Here is a 15,735-nt window from a genome sequence, read left to right on the forward strand (position 1 = left end):
TACGTATCCGATTTACTGGCTACTATGGTAGAATAACAAATAACAAAGAATAACAACAAAAATAATCGTTAGTTGCAGGCCTAAATATCAACAATGCTATGCAGTCCTTCACGGGTGTCTCATATGAGACCAGCGACCAACATAAAGACCTGTCTAAAGGCCACATTATACTTCTCCGACTGCGTATGCGTTATCTGTCTGCGTCACCACAGAGACGCCTCGAGCCTTTATACTTCTGCGTCGTGGTGACGGACTATATATATACACCCTGTTCGGTACCGTCTTCGTATAAGTCTGCTGTGTGAGATCAAATAGGATTCAGCGTAGACTACGATGAGAATGAGAAAATGAATGTCACCAAACAAACCACGGTGTGCAAGCATCTGTTATGCAGTGCAGTGAAGTTGGATATTGGACAGACACTGGCTCTACAGCGCCACCCAGAGCAAGCCTCTCATCTACATCGTCATCACTCGTCTCTTTCACTTGGGGTAACATGGTGTATTTGTAGTTGTAGTTTCTGTGAGTGGGTTAAAATTGTGTTCATTTTTGTTGGATAGCACTAAACTTTATTTATTTTTAATTTGTGTGGTTTCATGTTTGCTGTTTCATTTGATCTGATAGTACCAGGGATTAAAACTAACTTTTTTCACCACCGTACCGGAAACATCCCGAAAAACATTTTGAACCGTCCCATGTTTGAAAAAACACACATATTCGAATATCTGTATTTGCGCATGATATCAATGACGCGCGCATCTGGGGTGCGTTGCATCCGCTGCATCTGGGGGCTTTTAATCAGCCAGACTGTCAGGTGATGACAGCATGACGTCAATAACAGGACGTACTAATACAACCAGACAGAACTACTTGTAGAGGTAGTTAATTTAAGTTTAAACATATTTCACAACACGTTACCTACACAAAAATAAGTAGATGAACTAATGACCAAGAGCGCAGACTCACTCGCGCTCTCTCTCTGCGCATACTGGTTTAAAAGTAGAGCTGCAACTAACGATTATTTTCGTAATCGATTAATCTGTCGATTATTTCTCGATTAAACGATGAATCGGTTGGTCCAGAAAATGTCAGAAAATGTTAAACGTTGATCAGTGTTCGTCAAACCTGGAAATGACGATGTTCTTGAATGTCTTGTTTTGTCAACAAACCAAAATTATTCAGTTTTAATGATTTCTTTGTTATGTGGAGCAAAGAAAAGAAGAAAATATTCACATTTAAGAAGCTCAAACAATCAGAAATCTTGTTTTAATCATGAAAAAAAGCTTCAAACCGATTATCGATTATCAAAATAGTTGCCGATAAATTTAGTAATCGATTAATAATCGATTCATCGATTAATCGTTTCATCTCTATTTAAAAGAACAATAAACAAATGCTGAGTGCTGATCAAGATTTAAGGTCCCAAATATGACAGGTTTCATTCAGTGATTGAAACAAATATGTCAACATTAATGAAACGTTTACATGCAGTGTGCGCCCACTCGCAAAGCAGACAGCTGTGCCGCGGATGTGTTTTTCCACATTCAATATTAATTTTCACCTCAGAATGTCTGTGCACAACATCATAAAGCAACACAGCACAGTGACAGCAGACCTTTGGCGACAGTATCCTCGTCTCGTCTCAGCTGAGCTCGAGCGGCAACAGTATCTCAGCTGAGCGGCGTGCAATGAGAGAGCAGCAGTTTCTGCGTCTCATTGAACAACGCAAACCTGACCGCGCCAGTCATTAACCTTTTCACATAAGTATTTCCCACCGACCGCGAACCCGTTTTGGTTCACAGAAAACAGAAAAATTTAGTCAGTCAAAATTCTCTTTCGTCCCGTGGTCGTCCCGAGAGAGAATATTGATCGTCCCGATTACAATTACTGACGTAACCGGGACGACACTATTATTTAAATAAAGTTTGTTGTGTGATTATATCTGTGGTTTTAATTATTTTCACAATGTAATATTGTCTTTGCTAGTCTGAGCAGTTTTATATTAAGATATCGAAACTGTACCGATACCGTGGCCCCAAAACTGTGATACATACCGAACCGTGGGTAAAACTGTACCGCTGCATCCCTTAACAAATATACATATATATATTGCATTTTGAATTTGAGTTGCAATACATTTCAAATGTATTCGTATTTGCTATCATATAATTATAAAGAAGTTTTATCACATTAGACACCATCAAAACTATTAACTATTATACATATATATATGTATATCTAAAGAACTTTAAGTTATAAATTGTTTCTGTTTTGATTTATGGACTTCATTTTTCAAAGTGGCAGAGAACACAGATATTTCAAAATAAAAAAACAATTGAATTGCAGACTTGGTGGTTTGCCAATTACACTATTCGAAATTGTAAATTTGAGGGTTTTTTGTTTTTTTAAATGTATTGTTCAGCACTACTATTTCGCTCACAAATGGGCAACTTGTTGGCGATCTCTCACTCGACATACAGGATGAGTTGTAAAGGTCAGCTACTCCTGCAGAGACTGAAATCTGATCTGAAGAGGTCAGTGAATGAGCTGCTCAGGACTTCCACACACCTTCTCATGAACATTTAAAAATCCAAAGGGCAGAGAAGACAAAAAAGCCTGCTGTCCTAACTGCTGAAGAGGCCATCATTACTGCTTAGTCTAGTGTGAAGCAGCAAGGGGGATGTCATTCCTTCACTGGGAAGTCCAGCTTTCACTGCTGGTGCTACCTGATAAAGCCTATCTGCCCTACGCAGACACACATGCAGCTCTGTTTACCACAGCGTGTTCATGTTCCGTAGATGCAGCCTCGCTCTGCGTTCAAAGTCACACAGGAAAGGCTAATAAGCCCCTTAGAGATTACTCTTATCCTGTGACCATCACTCAACATGCAACATTATACGAGCAAAAAACTTTATTATTATTAACATTATTTGACTGCCTTTAACAAGTTGTGCTGTGTGTGGGTCTAAAAAAGACATTGAATACGATGTGTCGTCCTAATCTCTCACACCAAATTGAATCAGACACCAAACTTTCCAGTTTCCAAAGTGGTGGGCAATGATCTTGACAAACATTTTAAAATATCTTGGGCATTAGTCATGAAATGATGACATCTGCTGATAATGGTATGTACAGTCAGTACTACAAAATGTAAGCTCAAGTAAACATCCTTGCACTTAAATTCAGTTTGTATATGGGTTGTGTGATAATACGTTTCAGATTAAAGTATATTGTTTACCTCTGTATAATGCAAACTTGTGGACAAATATCAAGAAATCTGGCATGCACAGACTACAGGTGGCAAATCATGATGCGCTTCTACTAAACGTGGCCTAAGTGGAGCAGTGCCAGTGAATTGATTGGTCTGCGTGTGTCATTACTCAATATTCAAACTGTATTTAGAAATATCATGTTCAATTTCTGACTTGTTGCATTGTAAATTTGATTCTTGTGCCTCTTCCCATGATGACATAAGACCAAACAGTGCACAGCAGTCTGACGATGCCATGCATTTTCTCTGGTTATGACGTCAAGAGTCAACCAATGGAAACACGCCATGTCACTTGAACCACTACAACACTAATAATAATAATAATAATAATACCAATAACAATAAACCAATTTTGCAGGGCCATCAGGGCCTAAAGAAATCACACTGTTTGGCACTTTACTTGAATGCCTAATTGAATTGAGTTTCTAATATTTTATTCATGAGTGCAATAAACATTTTGTTGTTTCATTTGTGAAAAAAATTGTGATCTAAATTCTATGCAGAAAAAATTGTGATTCACATTTTTTCCAGAATCGTGCAGCCCTACCTGCTAGTGTCACTTTCCCCAGACTTTCCCCACTCATCAAGTGAGAATGATCTGTATTGCAATTATTAATTTCAGTATCTTACTTCCTCACTCATGTTTCAGAGAACCAGGGATAATTCTGTAATCTAAAGATTGCTTTGCCATTTCGCTTTACTAGTGTAGCTGTTATGCTACATTCCCTTCTTCACTCATGATGTGACATGCATTAGTCTGTCTCCATATAACAATAAAACAACTCTGCTTCATTAAGGATCACAGAGCGAGTCCTTTGGAGCTGATAGGCTTAATTGGCATTGTGTGAACTCATTTCATATTTTGGGTGTAAAAGACATTTGCTTACTCACCACTTTAATATACACTCAGCAGCCATTGGGTAAAAGTTTTTTTGTTACTTTCTATTATCAAGTTATCTGTTCCAATTGAATGCATTATGAGTTGTGCCGTTTTTAGTAAGACGTAAACTGATTTTAAGTTAATTTTAAAAGTATCTATTAAGAACTATGAATTGCAATAATCGACTTTTAGCTCAACGGCTTAACAACATACCTAAAGGATTAGAGATCACATAGAAATCTTTCAAAAAACATTCAGCTGACGGGAAGATCACTGTTTCACTTTACAGTTAAAAAACCTTGTTAAATGAAAATAATTAATATAAATGATCGTTACTGAGGCGAAATAAGTATGCTGTCACCCAAACCCCCCCACCCACGCCTGAATCGGTATATTACTATGAGCGCTAGCAAGCTAAGTGCTGCAACATAAATAAGGAGAACCCATGCACCGTTACTGTAATTTGAGTTTGTTTGGTCCATTAGATTAGAACTGCCCGCGTAGAGAGACAAACATTAATTTGTAGCTACCTGTGAATACAGCTATTTTTCTCTGAAGCAACGTCTGTTTTGCAGTTAACGGTTATCGAGTATAACCGAAATCAATGCTAGCAAGCTAAGCTCTGTCGACAAGAGGATATTTAGAGAATAAGCGCCAAAAGAGTTATGAGTTATGAGTAGTACGCTGTTGTGTTGTAATGTCACAGCACTTGGCATTTGACGTTAGGAACTGAAACAAACGCAGAACAGCCAGTTCTCTGACTCGACAACACTATTAGCTGCTCGAGCTAGCGCGGCTCTGTTTTTGTTGTTATGAGATGGAGGGCGGACCCCAAAACGGAGGCCTCTGTCAAAACACACACCCGAGGAACGAGCATAACCGGGTCGCTTACCTTTCAAAACGGCGATGAAAAGTCAGGTGCCGAAGATTCACCCGAATCCCGTGCAGTTACTGAGCAGCAAATAAAACTCGACTGAATAAAAATGAGTCATATCCTAGTCCAGTACTCAGCCGTTGACGCCATCGCAGCGAATTCTCCAACCCAACAACCAACCTACGTGGTTCGTGACGTCACCGCGTCAGAGCGACACTCGAGGCGGGAGGAGGAGCTCCGACTTACCACGTGTTACTATCATGTAAACAGTGCTGCGCCGTGGCTGCAGGTGGATGGACGGACAGACAGATTTGTGTTACTTTTGCAGATTATGTATTTTATTACAGCAATGTCCTGTTTCTTTGTCATTTTTCGTAATGAGGCAGGACCTCATTTCTGAGGAACTGGTTGAATTGTGATTTTGTGGCATATTTACAGTGGCTCTGAGGTGCAAAACACAAACGCAAATCAAAAAACACAACGCAAATCAAAAACACAAATCACAAACGCAAATCAAAAAACACAACGCAAATCAAAAACAAAAAAACGCAAATCAAAAAACACAAACGCAAATCAAAAAACACAAGAACATTACCTAAAAAATAGAAACGCAAATCACACAACGCAAACACAAAAGCACAAAACACGAAAACATTATCTCACAACGGAAACACAAATCAAAAAACGCAAACACTAAAACACAACGGAAATCTTTTGAGTGAACGAACTGACTGGGATCACTTCATGAAATGATTTGTTCCTTTCTTCTTCAGTTGAGCTCAGCAGCGAGCGTGGCAGCTGGGAGTGGAATGTTCTGTGAATCACTCGTGAAGTCGTTTCTCCGACGCCATCACTCACTCGTGAATCTTTGGCAAACGACGCCAGCCAACGTGCGCCAATCGGGGAGGGACTAGTAAGAAGAACTGTATCTGCCGTGCTGCTGTGATTCGTTCCCACTGTCAGTCACTGACTCAGTCATGATTCGCGTACGAACTGACACACAGAGAACTGGAGAACTGTGGCTGAGGACATGAATCTCGTTCGCGCTGTCACTCACTCACTGACCCGCGCACGTACTGACACACACTGAAATGTGGCTGTGGATGTGAATCTCGTTCGCATCACGAACGAACTGACACACAGAGAACTGGAGAACTGTGGCTGAGGACATGAATCTTGTTCACGCTGTCACTCACTAACTGTCTCGCGGCGCGAACGTACTGCATTCAGGGGAGTCACCTACTAAGCACTGAACGATTCGGTGAACGAATCTTTTGAACGAATCATTTTAATGAACGGATTCTAGTGATTCAGTACACTCAAATGAACTGCCGATCCCATCACCAACGGAAACGCAAATCAAAAAACACAAAAATAAAAGCACAGAACATAAAAAACATTAACGGAAACGTTGTTTCTGCGAACGACCAGTGTCGTCGCTCATTGCACGGACACACAGTCCGTGTTTTTAACATCCATAGGTGTATGCTTGCTGAATGTTATTTACGTTCATACGTAACGTGTTGTAGTACTTCAGGTTCAGGGTGCTTTTTTCGTTCAAGGAGCCACTGAAGATGACAGTAACCGATGTCCGTCACATGCAGGCTGACATCTAAAACTCCTGCCACCAAAATGTATAAGTGGTTTAAGCTATACGCTTCCTCATATGCGACAACAACTGCGGTGAAATCACAGCTTGTTCAAAGTCCGACCCATCGCTCTTGACTACCGCAGTCTCATTTCCGGACCATCAGCAAATTACCGTTTAAATGCCAATTGATGGTCCGCAAATGAGACCGTAGTAGTCGAGAGCGATGGGTCAGACTGAACAAGCCGTGATCGTGCACCTATCTCTGGGGAGAGGCGGAGAAGGGTGCTGCTGGATACTGATTTCACCGTGGTTGTTGTCGCATATGTATGAGGAAGCGTATAGCTTAAACCTCTTATCCATTTTGATGGCAGGAATTAGTGTGCATAAGTTAGCAGTGGGTTTGATAATTGCTGGATATTCATTTTCGAAAGACATTTTCTCAATCAACAAATAGATATTTTCTCATTCTGATTGCTGTAGTTGCCAATGGTAGACAGTTACTTACTACATTACTACAAGTTTTGTTGATATGTGCCATTATTGTGAAACAGTATGAAATTAAAGCTCACATAGAGTGGTCCTGTTGCACATATATGTTAGTTATGGAGGTCTACTTACATACATTAACTTGTTTTTATGGTCAAAAACCTCCTAGTTGCTGTAAACGAGCTCATAGAAATCCTCTTTTCTGACGGTGTTTACCAGCCGCAAGATTTGAGACTCAACTCTCTCACTCAGAAGACAGAGTCTTGTGATTTGCCAGTACCCAGAAGCGACATATTCAGCACACCCGCTCTCAGAAGCGCAGCTCCCCCCTCTGGAACGGTATATCAAAACGCCACAGTTTCTTTTATGACTTTGACCCGGAGTCAGACCCAGAGTCAGAAGACACTGTCACTCGTGAAACACCTCCACAACGGAAGTTATTCTTCTTCTGCAGTTCAATGTACGCAACCGGATGTGCCCGGACTAGTGCCCGGAGCAGGACGATCTGCTGTTCAGGAGAACCGGTGTTTACGTAACTGGACCGGGTTTTTTCAGAGATCTCGCTGAGCCTGAGATTACAATAAAACAGCGTTCTCAGCAGTGGCTGAATTGTTTGTTTAGAACAGGGGTCTCAACATGTTCTCAAATGTTAATTAAACACGTTTACTGTACTTACTTCTTCTTCTTCAGATTTACTTGTCTGACTGTACATATGATGGCACATTATGCAATGCTCCCCTGTAAGAAACGCTCTCACGGTCGTATTCGAGGGCACGCATAAAAGACCTATGTGGTCGTATGAGTTGGAGGGCTTGTTGGAAGTAAGGGTAAGTAACTCAAAATGGAAAAAAAACTAAATTAATTATTATGCCAATTATGTAACATTGTTTTTTAATCTAATTTTGTTGTTATAGCTGGGAATGTGTGTACTGACATCACTAAAGTCAAGGCAATTATAGAGGGTGCCCCTCATCTGGTGCAGGCCTTTTTTTTCTCCGCACTGCCCCTGCTGACGCTGCTCTTCTCTCTCCTGCATTGTGCGCAGCTACAAGGGGACTCTGCGTATCCAACGCAGAATGGATAATTTCTCTATGCGCAGTTTTATCCACACTTCCATATGTGACACATAATGATCTTAATGATGAGGATCGAGTGCAGTCACGATGAAATACAGGTGATCCAAGTAGATCGCGCATCTGGGGTGTGTTGCATCCGCTGCATCTGGGGGCTTTCAATCAGCCAGACTGTCAGGCGATGACAGTCAATAACAGGATAAACTAATACAACGAGACATAACTGGCTGTATATGTAGTTTATTTAAGTTTAAACATATTTCACAACATATTACCTACACAAAAATAAGTAAATGAACTAATGACCAAGAGCGCAGACCTCACTCTCTCTCTCTCGCCCCTCGCGCTCTCTGCGCACGGAACATCGTCCCGAACGTTGTAATCAAATACACCGGTATGGTGGAACATTAAAAACATATCATAACGAAAATATAAACCGGTATTCAGTATGAACCGGTATACCACCCAGCACTACTGGGAGTCCCTGCTGGCTAAAAGCCTGCACTTGGCTCCTGTCTTGTCACATTACAGCAGTCCAGTGTGTGTGTGTGTGTGTGTGTGTGTAACTGCTGTTTTGAATCAGCAGCTTCTACAGTCTGCAGCTTTTTTTCTCTCCCTCTTGCGCCGCTCTTCCTCATCATCACTGCGGGACGCACTTACATTAAACTTTGATATCAAGTGGGGGGCCACAAAATATCATCCCGCGGGCCGCGTGTCTGAGACTACTGGTTTAGAACCTTCAGGGCTTCTTAAACAAGGTAAGGACGCAGATACACACTAAAAAACGGTGTTAATTGGAAATTCCGCTCTAGGTCTGCTTTAAATATTTAAAAAAATTCACAAAAAATCAACAAAAATATATTTTCTCATTCTAATTGCTGTAGTAGTTGCCAATCATAGGCAGCTACTTACTACTGGTAACGTTTTGTTGATATTCGCGATTATTGTGAAGCAGTATGAAATTAAATATTTAAAATATTCTCCAAAAATCAACAAATAGACATTTTCCCATTCTGATTGTTGTAGTAGTTGCCAATGGTAGGCGGCTACTTACTACAGGAAAAGTGCTGTTATTAATTTCATACTGTTTCACAATGGCAAATATCAACAAAACTTCACCTGTAGTAAGTAGCCGCCTACCATTGGCAATTACTACAGCAATCAGAATAGAAAAATGTCTATTGGTTGATTTTTTGTCACGATCTCACCTGCACCTACGCTCAGTTTTATTATTATTTTGTGTTCTGGTTTGGTGGCTGCTGTGTGCTCTTCCTCCCTCTCTCTCTGCAGGGGGCGTGGCTGACCCACTTTCTCAAGACGCCGGTGATTGACTACACCTGTGCGGCTCCGCCTCACCTGCTCCAGATCAGCAATCAGGAAGGACTGTTAAGCGGAGCCGTTTCCCGTCACCGGCGTCAGATCGTTGTTTCACACTCAGTGGTAAAGTCGCATGTCAGTCTGCTGTCTCTTTAAAGTCGCTGTCTCGCTGGAAACTTACCCGTCTCTCCTCGCTCCGGGTCGCCACGTCTCCTGCACGTCCGAGAGCCACTGGTCACTGTCTGCTTTCCCAAACTTCCTGGGAATCTCTCCTGCCGACTCCTACGACCAGTGAGTTTGTTCCATGTTGGAACTCTGCCTGATTGCCGAGCCGAGCCAAACCTGTCACAGCTGCAGCGGCACTTCTCTCTCTCCCATTCACTTCCGCGTATTGTGAAGTCGCTTTTTGTTTAGTTTTCTGTAAATAAATATTATTATTTATTACACACATACTTACCGTCTCAGTCTGCTTCCGGGTCCACCTTCATTGAATTCATAACATTTTTGGTACATTTTTTAAATATTTAATTTCATACCATTTCCCAATAATGGCAGATATCAACAAAACTTCACCTGTATTAAGTAGCTGTCTACCATTGGCAGCTACTACAGCAATCAGAATGAGAAAATATATTTTTGTTGATTTTTGCTGATTTTTTTAAATATATAATTTCATACTGTTTCACAATAATGGCAAATATCAACAAAACGTCACCTGTAGTAAGTAGCTGTCTCCCTCTGGCAACTACTACATCAATCAGAATGGGAATATGTCCATTTGTTGATTTTTGGTGAATTTTTAAAATATTTGATTTTTAAAATATTTAATTTCATACTCTTTCACAATAATATTACATATCAACAAAACGTCACATGTAGTAAGTAGCTGTCTTCCATTGGCAACTACAGCAATTAGAATGAGAAAATATATTTTTGTTGATTTTTGGTGAATTTTTTAAATATTTAATTTCATACTGTTTCACAATAATGGCACATATCAACAAAACGTCACCTGTAGTAAGTAGCTGTCAACCACTGGCAACTACTACATCAATCAGAATGAGAAAATATCTATTTGTTGATTGAGAAAATGTCTTTCGAAAACGAATATCCAGCGAATATCAAACCTCCTGCTAACTTATGCACACTGCAGGAATTTTAGATGTCAGCCTGCATATGTGACAGTCATCTTTAGTAGTCTTCAGTCTTAGCTGTGTGGATTCATTGAGGAGAGAAGACTGACATGCTGCACTTTATCACTGTGTTCAGTCCCGGACATCGTGACACTGATGATGGTGTGGACTGTGGAGTTGTGACCGTGTGATGCACTGAGACCTGCGGTCACTTCACCACTGATTCCCGGGGGAGGCTGTTTGTCTTATCGTCACTATCAGTTCATGAAGTTACTGTTAAATGTGATGAACACACGAATTATAGTTGAATATAAACAGGTTCAGTGAAAGAATCGGGAGTTATTAAAGCTCGACTGGAAGTTCCTATTAACGCTATTTTTTTGGTCTGTATCTGCGTCATTACCTTGTTTATGAAGCCCTGAAGGTTCAAAACAAACAGTTCAGCCATTGCTGAGAACGCTGTGTTTATTGTAATCTCGGGGCTCTACGAGATCTCTGAAAATCCCGTAATAGTTACGTAAACAGCGGTTCTCCTGAACAGCAGATCCTCCTGCTCCGGGCACTAGTCCGGGCACATCATTGCATCATCCGGTTGCGTACATTGAACCGCAGAAGAAGAATAACGTCCGTTGTGGAGGTGTTTCACGAGCGACAGTGTCTTCTGACTCTGGGTCTGACTCCGGGTCAAAGTCATAAAAGGGACAGCGGCGGGGAGTCGTGACAAAGCTATTTTTAAACACTATTAAAACAATGTTTTGATAATCAGGAGCAGTGCATCCACCGTTCCAGAGGGGGGAGCTGTGCTTCTGAGGGCGGGTGTGCTGAATAGTACTGGCCAATCACAAGACTCTACTGGGGGTCAGAGTTCACTCTGAAACATCGCGGCTGACGAACACCGTCAGAAAAGAGGATTTCTATCGGCTCATTTACAGCAACTAGGAGATTTTTGACCATAAAAACAAGTTAATATATGTAAGTAGACCTCCATAACTAACATTTATGTGCAACAGGACCACTCTGTGACCTTTTAAAATACTTTTAACATGTTGTTCCTAATAATAATTATACAATTATAAAAGGGAAATCACCAAAAACAAAAGGGGTGGTGCTCTATCCAGTTCATATTATACATCCATGGCATACACCTATGGATGTTAAAAACACAGACTGTGCGACGACCCTGCTCTTTTTGATTTACGTTTTGACATGTATTTCGGTGGCGTTATCTGCTTTAGTGTTTGTGTTTTTTAAATTCAATTTCTCTGACTCGGAGCTAAAACTGCCCATCACCCTATAACTGCCGAACACAGAATACCAGGTCCTTTGTATATAGTGTATTGTGTCTAGCCTGAACTGACACCTTCCTACAACATCCGCAGAGAGTTGGCTCCCAGATACCTCCAGTAGACAAAGAGATGCAAAAATACTGCTTTCAATGGCAGACTCTTTGTATATTGGAGGAATGCAAAAGGGGAGTTGCTCAGGTATAAATGTGGAGGGCTCACTTTGCTCTGGGTCTTTCTCCAGCTAGGATCACTCCTGTGAAGATTGACCTTTTACCTTGCAACAAAAATAAAAACTTGTCGGCCAGCAGAAGTTCTCTATTAACAGTCATAGAAATCAGACACTCTTGGTGTGTGTGTGTGTGTGTGTGTGTGGCATAGTGAGGGTTTTTAACCAACAAAGTGAGGTCATTTTTACGAAGTGAGGACATTTTGGCCGGGCCTCACTTTGTTTTCATTCAATTCACTTCCTTAGGTTGTAAACATGCTGTACTACTGTGTTTTTAACAGAGGTCCTCATTTTGATACAAAAACCCGTTCTCCAGCCCAGGTGTTTCACACACGTTTTGCTCTGGGGCTCCACCTGCAGACATGTTATGGTACTGCACCCAGTCGTTCTTTAAAGATCTCATACATTCATGATGTAATCAACACTGTGTGTGTGTGTGTGTGTGTGTGTGTGTGTGTGTGTGTGTGTGTGTGTGTGTGTGTGTGTGTGTGTGTGTGTGTGTGTGTGTGTGTGTGTGTGTGTGTGTGTGTGTGTGTGTGTGTGTGTGTGTGTGTGTGTGTGTGTGTTCTTGTTCTTGTGAGGGTTTTTAACCAACAAAGTGAGGTAATTCTTACAGAGTGAGGACATTTTGGCCGGTCTTCACTTTGTTTTCATTGAAATCGTTTCGTTAGATTGTAAACATGCTATACTGTTTTTAACAGAGATCCTCAATTTGGTACAAAAACCCGGTTCCACCTGCTGACATGTTATGGTACTGCACCCATTCGTTCTTTATAGATGTCATTCATGAAGTAGATATTGTGTTGATTTATAAAGTGGAGATGCTGGTCCTCAGTATGCCGCAAGTACAAGAATGTGTGTGTGGATGCAGGTTACTATCGTTAACGAAAACGAACGAAATAACAAAAACTAAAATTGAAAAAAACATATTTGTTAACTGAAATAAAAATAAAAACTAGAGTTTAAAAAAAACCAGATAACTAACTGAAACGGAATTGCTTATTTTTTGTTTGTAAATTAATTTCATGCATAATCCTTTTGGGTTCATATGATGTGTGCTTATAACCCTGGTGTGTGTGTGTGTGTGTGCTCATTCCTCAGCATAAAGAAATAAAAACATAACACAGCAGGATCTTAAACAATTATGTATTGAATGATGGCTTACATACGCAAATTCAATTCCAAGACGTTTGGCATAATTTTGTCCATTCTTTAACATTTCATAGTCTGACATGTGAGGCATGTTAAACAGTTATCAAAGCCTGCAGGACACTTCTCTTTATTAACTCACCGATGGCGTCCCAAGAAAACATTTTCTTAGTGTGACAAAATCTCAAGTTGTAAATTGTTTCTTTCTCAATTCTGAATGCAGTCATTACAATTGTGTTGACCATTTACCTTTCTATTTAGTGACAAACGTCAGTTATAAAATAAAACCCATCTAACATGTAGGGCTAAGGTTACAAAAAAAAGCTTTGCTTTTTTTCTGAAGTGGGTGAGATGAAGCCCTACACAACACTACACCACTCCTAAATCACATGTTACCACAAGGCATTCCTGCATGAGGCATAATGATATGGCACAAAATAAATTTTGAATTTAAATCTGCTGCAAGTTAACCGGGTCATTTGGGAGGTTCTGAATGGATTCATCATGGCTTTGTGAGAGCCACATTAATCAGCTGCATCATGCATGGACTTCACTAATGTAATAAAATAAGACAAAAAAAAGACTAAGTGCTGATTCAATCCCTGTGCAAGAACAACAACACAAAAACAGTCTATCCCTTCTCTTGTCCTGTGACCAGAATGGATTTGCATGCAAAAACAATGAGGTGAGCTTTTACATGTAGAGATAATGGTTTGGGTAAATACATTTTCAATCTTTTTTTCTTTTTTTTCAACATATCTTACCATGAAAGACAACGACATTTCAGTGAAAGAAATGCCTCATAAACTTCTAATCATATAGTATATTTTGCACAAAAAAGGTGGTACGAAAAATCAGAAGAAAAAAAACGTTGATGGCTCCAAACACGAGTTGTATCTTCGAGAGCAAAGTCTACTGATGTCAAAAATGCAACCCATCAATCTGCGCTGCACTTTGACACATCGTGTGTAATGAATTACAAAACCGCAACACACCACTGCTTTTTTTCAAAGTTCCAATTCTCCTTTACTTACAGCTCCCACAGGCCCGTCTAATACATAATGAAGCCTTTCTCTATGCCACATGTTTTTATATCATAGTCGGAATCACTGATGACAGCAACTGTTTCAGTAAAGCTTTAAAAAGCAAGACTACCCTGAGAGAAGGTCTAAAACGTGGGCAAGCTTGCCAGACAAGAACTGGCTTAAATGGGTTTGATTTATTAAATCTGTACACTCTATTTCAATAAAATCAGCACATTTTGTTCCAAGAATGTAAGATATTATTCCTTTTTTGTAAATGTGTAATATATATCTCTACATAATACAATCCAAGTCCTTTGAACTATGTAGACATGTGCAAGTGTTTTTACTACCAACTTCAACGATACAGTAAAGGCAAAAAACGTGTGGACACTAAGTTAGGATAACGTTGATATTTGAAATGTTTCCTCACAATTATCAAAATCTAAGTGCTGTAAGTAGTTCATACACGAGGTATTGAATATCTAGTTAACTGTTCCGAGTATAAAATAGAGGCAAAATACAGAAAGAACATTTTTGCAAGCATGACAAAGAAACTTCTACAGACACAATACACAAGTGGTTAAAGATAAATATGAGGGGATACCTGTAACCTTTTTGTGTCCTTGGATATAGTGTACTTACAGACTGAATGTTTTCATGTTGATGAGAGGTCATACTGTGTGTATCATGCTCTCACATGCTGCGCTTGAGCCCCAGATGAGGTCACATCTCAGGACTGAAGTATCACCCTCCAGCCTGCCCATCTTAAAGCTGCAGTGCGTAACTTCTGGTGATTTTTTTTCCCTCTTTTTTTTTGATTGGTGCTGTTCATATTAATCTGCCTCTGTTTGGTTTTCATGAACAGACTATGTAACGGAATTTGTATGTTGCGTCCTTAATCTGAACACAGACTCTGTCAAGCAAAACTATCAGACCTGTCTGAGGGAGCATTTGTGTGTATACAGCAGAGCAGGGCACAAAAGGCAATAATACTGTCAAACTGCGACCATGCTTTCTAGAATTCACTTCTTGCCTTTCCTTGCTTCTGAAACTGTTCATGGTTAAAGATGACAGTGAGCAGTGGTGCTACTCTAGTTTCTCCTGGAATTCTAGGGAAACCTCAATCACCTCTTCAAAATACCACTCATGTTCTGATAACTGATAACATGATGGTTCGCAAGGGAAAACCCAGGTAGTCTTTGGTTTCCAAAGGTTCAATAACAACTGATTTTACAGTGTTAATCTTTGTTGGTTAAACCTGTACCAGTGTGAAAGGGCTAAGACAGACCAGACCCTGTAGAGCTGTGTGAAGTGATCCGACAATGGTTATAGCATAGCGGACCTTTGTTTGTGTTTAAAAGTTACGCACTACAGTTTTAACTGTACTTAGAGGTTGAATTGTTTGGTCAAGTGCATGTTATTGT

The 15,735-nt window shown here is 40.2% G+C and overlaps 1 protein-coding gene across 3 annotated transcripts in view; it reads right to left on the reverse strand.

Moving 5' to 3' along the window:
• Nucleotides 1-5,183, reverse strand: part of mtmr3 (myotubularin related protein 3) — a 45,836-nt gene extending 40,653 nt beyond the window's left edge. For all 3 annotated transcript variants that reach the window (XM_083886179.1, XM_083886178.1, XM_083886177.1), the window contains exon 1: nucleotides 5,044-5,183. The gene's annotated coding sequence lies outside the window, so the exon portion shown is untranslated. The remainder of the gene's footprint in view (nucleotides 1-5,043) is intronic.
• Between the last annotated feature and the right edge of the window lie 10,552 nt (nucleotides 5,184-15,735).

Source organism: Microchirus variegatus (assembly GCF_963457635.1).
Source record: "Microchirus variegatus genome assembly, chromosome: 3".
Taxonomy (NCBI): Eukaryota; Metazoa; Chordata; class Actinopteri; order Pleuronectiformes; family Soleidae; genus Microchirus; species Microchirus variegatus.